Source organism: Rattus norvegicus, chromosome 5, assembly GCF_021556685.1.
Source record: "Rattus norvegicus strain SHRSP/BbbUtx chromosome 5, alternate assembly SHRSP_T2T, whole genome shotgun sequence".
Lineage (NCBI taxonomy): Eukaryota > Metazoa > Chordata > Mammalia > Rodentia > Muridae > Rattus > Rattus norvegicus.
Genome location: NC_141538.1, coordinates 38,708,941 through 38,718,699, shown reverse-complemented (window position 1 = coordinate 38,718,699; position 9,759 = coordinate 38,708,941).

The following is a 9,759-nucleotide window of genomic DNA, read 5'->3' as shown; positions in this document are numbered from 1 at the left end:
CGCTCAGGCCTCTGGGAAATGTAGTCCGCGCGTGCGCGTGCGGCGGTCGCAGGGCCGGGACCAGGACGGGGGCGGGGGCGGCCTCAGGGAACGTGCTTGGCACCGCCCCATCGCCCTGCGCGCGACCCGGCAACCCGCGGCTTCGCGAGTGGCACGCGCCGGAGGGCCGCTGTGGAGACAGTGGAGACGCGGCAGGTTTATACCCTCCGCCCTCCGAATGCTCCCTGTGAACTCTTATATTGCCTGATGAGGTCACCTACACCGAGTAGAGACGACCAGCTTGGGACCTGATGGCGAGCTCTGGTCCCACTTGGGCCTGTGTGGTAACCAAGCAGCAAGGCCCACAAGGTTCTAGAAGTTACTAGAGAACTATCCTGCCTAAAAGCATAGGTTTTTCTAGCTCTGATATCCTGACCCCATTCAATGTTAGGACAGGAGGTGACTTCCGAAAGACATACCACTGATATGGTATGGGGGCACGCGGATATCTGGAGGGAGTAAAAGGCACAGAGGACATCTTAAAATATTTGTGTCCCTTTCCTTTAGATCCCTGTCAACGGAAGGAACTGATTCCTGAGACCTAGTACAAAAAGGCAAGACCAGGCCACACTCAAAGGATACAAGATCCTTGATTAGCTTCGCTATTAGCACCAATTCGTGAAAACCAGTAGTATCTTGTAAAATGATGACAAAATTAATAGCTAAGCAGTTACAACCTCAGGTTGACTAATGTATTTTGGATGTTCAGTTACTTGAATTCATAGTCAGCAGCACAAGGTAAGTTTCTTCCTACCAAGGATCAACTAAACGCCAGGTTAAAATAGAAAAGCTGTTGAAGATGGAAACGTTCTTTGAATGGTGTTATTTGTATAAGAGATAGACAATTTAGAAAAAATAATGCAGAATGTGACTTGTGGAAAAAACAGTGACAAGGTTCTGTCATTTGTCAAGAAGTGCAATACATTGCGTAGTTTAGAAAGACTACTGGAGATGGGTGTGGTGAAAGATATTGAGAAAATGCCAAGCAAGAATGAGCCTGAGTTGATAAGGATCTATTGCAAACAGGCATCTCAGCGCTGGAGCACAGATTGAGGAAAGGATGGAAATTATTTATTACTCACAAAAATAAACTCCAGATGGAGAAAAGATGTAAATGGGAAAGAGGAAATAATAAACTTTGGTAGGAAAATATAAATGTATATGTGTATTCGTACCTCTGATGGTCAGATGTTTTCATAAGATTTAAAGTTTTATGAACACCATAAAATGTTTAAAAAATCAAATATTAATGAAAAATGGATGGATTCATCTGTGTTAAATTTTAATGATTCTGATAGATTGTCAATTATTTTTAACTATTTGAGAAAGCTATTAGGTAATATCTGGAGGTGGAAAGTCACATACTCTGTAATCTACCACTTCTCAAAGTGGAAATACGTGCCTTCTACACGGTCTCACTAAACTAGGTCATGGGGACTCCACCCTCATAAATAGATGGATGCTATCTCACTGGTATAGGTCAGGTCTGACAGGGGTGCAGTTTCCTTAGAAGGGGGTTGTTGTACATGAAACGAGACTAAACCCTTTTGGTTCTCTTGCTTCCTTTTGTACCATATGAACTCTCCTACTCTCCCACTCCATAGGCGACGGCAGTGGCCATGAAACTAGCACCAGAGACCAACAAACGCTAGTGCCTGTTAGAACAGAAACCTAAGAAGCCTGATCCCATAGCCTAAAGAAATCGGACCATGCACCTCTCTCCTTGGGACAGAAATCCAAGCAATTATTCTATGCTGTGGACTAACAGTAATCAGTAATCTGTGTTGTTGATGACCTGTACATGACTCTTCCATGCACTTTGTCACTTATCCCAAACTAAATCAAGTGGTATAAAACTTCTTACCATCCATCGAAATTTATTTAAAAAAAAAACAAACAAACAGGTATCTTGGTGTACACCTCTATTCTGGCACTAGAGAGGCAGGTAGGTGGATCTCTATGAATTCGAGGCTAGCAGAAGTTACACAATCAAATGCTATATGGATGCGTGTACGTGTGTGTGTATGTGTATGTAAGTATAAAAGGCATATATTTTCCTGGGTTCAGTGGATTTCTCTGAAATCTCCTCTGGCCTCCCCTGTCGTCATAGCTTAATAGCACCCCCTCCCCTAACTTTAAGCTATCACTCCCGAAGCACTTGCCCAGGAATTAAAGGGAATCCTCTCACTTTGTGGCCCTCTTATGCTCTCATTTGGTGACTTGCCTGGAACTTAGAGAGATCTATCTGCCTCCTAAGTGCCAGGATGAAAAGCATATGCCGCCATTTCTGGCTCCCTGGTTGCTGGAGGATAGGCCTGGCAGTGAGTTCAGGATTCCAAGGAGGAGATGTGGGCTCAACAACTACTGTAAAACAGGAACCCACTCACAGGCACTTGGTGGATGAAGCAAGGCTCCACCAACTTTATTCTTTCTCCTATAGCCCAGCAAAGTCTTTCTAGCAGTATAAAAGTCACAATGTGGTTACATTCTATTTTTCTTTAAGTGAGTGATTACAATAAATATAAGGAAGAAAACAGTGTACGCCCCATATCCTTACATGATTACACATTTTGCATATTGCAGGTGAAAAACCAATTATTCCCAGTGACCCACATAGATCCCTGTCTAAGTAATTTGTTACAGATTAACACAGTGTAAGCAAGCAAGGTATTTTTTTTTCACAGCCAGTTCCCTTACCGGAAGGCTGTATTTTGCAGTTACAAAGAAAGAATAATCATTCTATTATCTCAAAAATTATTCTTATTAAAAAAAGTCCTAAAAGAATCACAGATCTAAAGTTTTCTATGTAAAGACCCCAACGGTTTCTACACTACACTCAGAGTGCACACCTACTCACCAACATTTCTTTATTAAATCATATCGGGATGCTGGGGGCAAAAATTGGTACAAGAAATTACTCATCCCCTTTGATCATCAACCCATGTTAAGCAAGAGAGGCACATCATCTAATAATAACCTAATAATGACCTGGCTGCCATTGTTCTTGTTCCCTGACTTCAAGGAGTCTCTTGCTTGACTATCAGGAACGTGCCTTTCTGAACTTTAAATTGTTCTCCAGCAAAATTATTCCACTAACAAGAACATCTTAACATAATTTTCCTAACAATATATATCTCCAAATTCTTTCTAAGGGTCGTGGTTGAATCATTAATTTGCTCCAGTATCAATACTTGGAAAACATCAACCACTATTATAACTGCTAGTAACAATCCCCAGTGATCGGCTAGAAATGCCTTTAGAGTTTCCATACAACTGATAGATTATGAGAGACATGGTGACCTCAAGGTCAGTAAGCAGAGTGGTACTCTGTAACAGCATGAAGTCCTCAGTGCCCATAGTCCTCAGGGCTCTGCCTCTCCCAAGGCACACCCATCATGGTTGTGCTAACAGGTAGATTGTCCTCCATGAGTTCTAAAGCAGTTTGCTGTTCCTCTCACATGGCACCCAACAACTGGTGATTTTAAATCCCATCAAGTTGGCAATTAAGATAAACCATTACAAGACTTCATGAAATTAAGAAGCTTCTGAGAGACAAGAGAAATTGTTAATCAAATGAAGAGCTAGCCTACAGAATAAGATAAAATCTTAACTATATATATATATGTCAAAAAACTAATATCTAAAATGTACCAAAATCCGCAAATAATATAATAATATATAACAAAAATGAAACAATCTAATCAGCAACTTCAATAATATATAGTTCTCAAAAAATGAAACACAAATAGCTAATAAGTACAGGAAAAAAATTCAACCCCACTAGCTCTCTGAAAGATAGGAATTAAAACTCCATTGACATGCCATCTCACCCCAGTGTGAATGAGTCTTTAAGAAATAACAGGTGCTAGGGTTGGGGATTTAGCTCAGTGGTAGAGCGCTTGCCTAGCAAGCGCAAGGCCCTGGGTTCGGTCCCCAGCTCTGAAAAAAAGAAAAAAGAAAAAAAAAAGAAAGAAGAAATAACAGGTGCTAGTGAGATGTAGGAAAAAGGCTCCCTAGACACTGTTGATTGGACTGTAAACTAGTCCATCTGCTGCACAGATGAGTATGGAAGTGTTTTAGAAAACCATTTAGTAAAGGTAGCCATCAGCAAGCGTGACAGCCTGAGTTCAGTTCCCAGTACCCACATGATGAAAGGAGAGAATCAACTCACTCAACTAATCTTCTGACTATATGTACACTACAGCATGGGCATGATTCTTTCTCACGCAGAATAAATAAGAAGTTATTTTAAAACTATACTAAAAATAGATTTACCATACAATCCAGCTGCAGGACTCCTGCGTGCTTTTTTTTTTTTTTTTTTTTCCCAAGAGACTCCAAGTCTATGTATCCAATGTACAACAGAGATTCTGGAACATGGTTTATTGCAGCACTATTCACAGTACATACATGCCATAACCAACCTAGAGATGTGGCAACAAAAGAATGGGTACAGAAAATGTGGTATATATACACAGTGTATATATACCAGCCAGAAAGAACAAAATTATGTCATTTTCCGGAAAATGAATCAATGGAAGATACTCATACTAAGTGAATTGAGCCAGTCAGAAAAGCACATATTGTATAATTTCTCTTATTTATGGTTGTTAATCTTCATAAAGATGCATGAAATCATATCTGTATTTGTGGCATGAAATATAAGTGCAACTTTCTAGAGGAACAAAGAGAACTTAAGAGATGGGGAGGGAACAGAAAAGTAGGGAGGGGGATATATTCACCATGCACTGTGTATTTGTATGAAAATGTCCTCATGTGACACAGAACTGTGAAGTACCACTGTCCAAGACAGAAAATACCCAAATGGAAATTTAGTAAATATCACTGGGGAAATATAAAAGAAATCAATGGAATTAAAACAATATGAAGGTATAAAGACAAGCGTGAGAGGAAGTGTAGGATGTAGGTGATGACAGGACAAGAAGTCATAATGTGGATTGTTCCAGAACAAGACAAAACATGGAGCCAGAGGAGCTCCATGCTCCCGTAACACCTGCATGTGAACGAGCACTGGAAGAAAGCTGACCTAGAATGACCAGCTCTGAACACCTACACAAGTTATGAGACACCCAGGAAAAAGAACTCCTGTCTACTAAGGCACCAGACAAATTCCACTTAACTATGGATAACCTCAAACTTCACGAACAATATGAATATCAAATCAGGATTGTCAAGGTGCCTCAGTGGGTAAAAGTAGTTGTGTGGCAGAAGCCTTGTGGCTGGAGTGCAGTCTCTGGAACCCACATTTAAGGAAAAAAAAAAAAACCTAGATGCAGTAGCATCTGTCTGATATCCCAGCACTACTATGCTTAAATGCGAGGTAGGGACTTGCACAGGAAGCTCATGGGCTAGCTAGTTTTGGATATACAGCATGGCAGAAAAAACAAACAAACAAATGAACAAACAAACAAACAGAAATAGAGTCCCTGCCTCTCAACAATGTAGAAGAAGAGAAGCAAAATTGTCTTCTGACATGTGTACTGTTTCTTGTATGCATCTCAGCACACACACAAAAGAAGCAACTATTGAAAGTTGTCTGACTACATATGCACTCTGTCTGGCATGTAGAAACACTCACACACACATACACAAACACACAAAAGCAACTATTGAAAGTTGCCTTTGACCATATATGCACTGTGTCTTGCATACACACACACACACACACACACACACACACACACACACACACACAAGCACATATGCAAACATGAATGCATGCATTCATCTACTTGAGAAAATCAAGAAACAACAGGATTTTTTTTTAAAAACTCAAGTTCATTTGTAACCCTAAGTATACTTGAGCTTTCAAGTGGCAGGGCCAGACTGTGAATTCTCACCCTTTGCTAGATAGTGTCCGGATATTGGCTTTAGAATAAGGAAAACAGTATCTGTATGTAAGGTCACCATCTGGCAAGAACACATGCAGGAAGGCTGCTACAAATTCAGACACGGATAACAAGAGAGTTAGGAAAAGGAGGTTCTAGGTTTAAAGATGAGCCAATACAGAAAGGGCACAGGGCAGAGGAAACAGGAAGTTCAGAAATTCAGAATACAAAACACCCCTTGCCCTCTTCCTGTTTTCTATTTCTCGCTGAGAAAGCATGGTATTTTCACTGCTGAGGAGGCAGGGGGCAGGTGGATTCAGGAGTTCTGCAATGAGTGAATGGAAAACAGATGGGACCATGTTAATCAGTGACAACTTACTCTGTGCAGTGCTGTTATATTTGAAAGTAAGAACACACGATCTTGCAGAGATAATCTGGCAGTGTAGAAAAAAATGCATGAACAAAAAGGAACAACGAGAAACCTGTGGTTCAAGTGAAAGCTATTGCTATAGATTGGATGAGATGGTTAGCATTGTGGACCAGGGTCACACATGACAAAGCAGGATGGATAGATTCTGTGCTGCTCACCATGCAGAGACAAGTCTAATAAAAATGATATGATGCAGTAAACAGACTTAGAGCTAAATTCAGTCTGATTCTATAGCTGGCACTGTGATCCTGCACAAATGTCCCACTGTCTACAAATCTAATATACATAATGTATAATATATGTGCTGTTGGTATCCAAGGCCTCCCATATTAGTACTTGCATGGACTTCCAAGGTGACCGAATCACTCTCTTGTAACATCCTTCTTGGTGAAAACGCGTGGCTATTAACTCTTTCTCAAATGTGTTCTCATCTCCAGGCCTTTCCCAAAAATATTCTTCTTGTTCACATTTCCAGCCTTTGCAATGATACTTTTTTTTTTGAAAGAGTATTTTTCCCAATTTAAGTGAGAATGTCTTTCACAGGTTCATATGTTACAATATTTGTTTCCCAGTTGATAGTGAACTATTTAGGAAGAATTAGGAGGTGCAGTCTTGCTGAAGGAGGTGTGTTACTAGGGGCAGGCTTTTAGGTTTCAAAAGACTAATGCCATTCCCTGTGTGCTCTCTGCCTCCTGCTTAATGTTCAAGATTTGAGCTCTGAACTGTTTCTGTTCCCATGCCTTTCCTATGTCATCATGAACTCTAACCCTCTGAAACTATAAACCCAATTTTATGCTTGATTTTGTAAATTTTCTTGGTCGTGGTGAGAGGCCAAATCTTTTAAGTTCGGACTCCATTTTACAGAACCTGACCTAAGTTTGAACTCACGTAAACTAACCGGCTGGTACCTAGCATTAGTTTCCAAGTTGCCCCCCCACCCCACCCCATCCCCCCAACAAAACCCAAACCTAGCTCCAGTTTCTAGGCTAATCCTCCAAAACCCCAGCGTCTCCAGGTTACAACCTCAAAAAGACCTGTATCTCCAGGTTATTATCCCAACAAATTTGCATACCCAGGTTACAAGCCCATGCCCCACACCCCGCATAACAACCACCAATACAAGGGGAGGAAAAATTAAATTTATGATATGACTCCCAGCACCAGCCAATTATGTTAAAGGTCACAGCACCTTTCCAATTAAATGCTTGTACACTTAGCCCACCCACCCCTGCCCTACACTTTGCTGCTTACTATAAAGCCTTACCCCAGTAGATATTCAGGGCTCCCCCACCACCAAAAACATGCTTCATGATAGAGGAGTGCTCCACCATCATCCCCCACCCCCTACCCTGTCCCCTGAGCTAACTCAAATAAAAGAAAGACTCTGCTGTGAGTTGCATGGGATTGGCTCCTATCTATTTTGGGGGGAATCACTAACACTTCCCTGGCACTACAGTGGTGTTTTGTAACAACAATGGAAACCCTAAGACAGCCTTCAACTTCCTCTAAGTCCTCATTGCTGCCTAGAAAAGTTGATTTTCCTTTAAGCCTGCCTTTGATTGTCCCTCATCTAAGAGTGCCTCCTCAATTATCCTAGGTGGACACTCTCTTTCCTTTGGTTAAATCTCAAAGTTCTTTATTGGAATTACTTAAATTTCCTTTATTATATAATGAACTGTTACCTGATATGCTATTTTCTCTCTCCTAAGTAGTTTCTGTGCAATGTTTGTAATAGTTTGAATGAAAATGGTCCCTATAGACTTGTATCCTGGAATGCTTAATCACCAGGAAGTGAAACTATTTAGAGGATTAGAAGGATTAGGAGGTGTGGCTTCGTTAGAAGTGTGTCACTGAATGTGGGCTTTGAGGCCTTTCTTCCTCCCTCCTTTTCTTCTTCCTTTTCTTTCTCCTCCTCCTCTTCTTCCTCTTCTTTCTCCCTCTTCCTCCTCTTCCTCCTTCCCCCCTTCCTCTGGCTCCTACTCAGGCTCATGCTTCTCTGTCTGCTATTTGTGGATACAGATGTAGTTTACAGCTGCTTCTTCAGAATCATGCCTGCCTGCCACCGTGTTTCCCACCATGATGATAACAGACTTGTCTCTGAAACTTGCCCCTAATTAAATGCTTTACAAGAGTTGCCTTGATCATGATGTCTCTTGACAGCAATAAAACAGTGACTAAGATAGAAGTTTGTCCCAGGAGTGGCAAATTGCTGTGAAAGAACTGACCATGTTTGTTGAGGAAATATGGAAGATTTTGTAACATTGAACTAGAAAACCAGTTTAACACTTTAAGCAGGACTTCATGGGCCATACTAGTACAGGCATGGAAAAAAAAAGTGGTGCTGAGGGGAATGCAAACTGTGGGAACCCAGCTCAAAAGACGTCAGAGGAAAATAATATCAGTTGACATTAAAACCAATCTTGTGCTGTTTTGGCAAAGAATATAGTTAGTAGCTTTCTGCCCTTTTCCTAAAAATCTGCCTGAGGCAAATTGAAGAGCTTTGGGTTAAAGGAATTAATTGGCTGAGGAGATTTCAAGACAGCCTAGCACTGACTGGGTAAATATAGTTTTTAGTGTTCACTCTTATGCAGATCTTCAATGTGCGATGGCTAAGAAAACTCCATTCTGTACCAGGAACTCTCAGTAACTGTTGACCTTTGCCCTGAATTTCTAAACATGAGCTCCTAGCAACCTGAACAACTCTCCAGAATGTGTTAAGGTTGTGAAGTAATTAACCATGTACTCTGGCTTATCATACAGAAAAGCCTGAGTAAACCTGCTTATCTCTGTGTATCCAGGCCTGAGACAGCTCTCTTTTCACTATGTAATTAGAAGTGAGAGGGACAGCCCCTCACAGCTGAGAGGAGTGAAGTAGTTTCTCATGAACCAGCAAATTGCTCCTTTAAAAACCCTTCATCTTGCCCCATCTAGATGACATACTTTCAATTTAGCTTTAAGGCTGTTACCTAGCTAGCAATAATAATAAAATCACTTAAAGATTTGGATTGAGTCTGTGGTCTTTTTCCAGTAGTCTCCTAAGTTCGTAAGAACAAGCCAGCCAAAATGTTCAGTTTGAGGAAGTTCATGTTTTGTTGGAGTCAAATGCAGTGCTCAAGCACATGAAAGTTTAAAGAAAAGCCTAATGCTAAATGAAATAAAGTAGTAACCTCACGGCAAGACCCCATCCAATTAATTGTCCCACTTGTGAAAAGTAACTAAAGAAAAGTTTAAGCAGCAAAGGAAACCATCAACAACAGAAAACTGGTGCAAATGTAATTTAAGGAGAAGGCCAAGTTTCAGCCCCAACAATCAGCAGAATATGGGAGCTCTAACCATCCGATTCTGGCTTTAGAGTTGTGGATATAAGAAATGGGCTGTTGACTCTGCAGCTAAGGAAAGCCATTGAGACCATGTGTCTCTCAGGAGTTCTCCTATATGAAG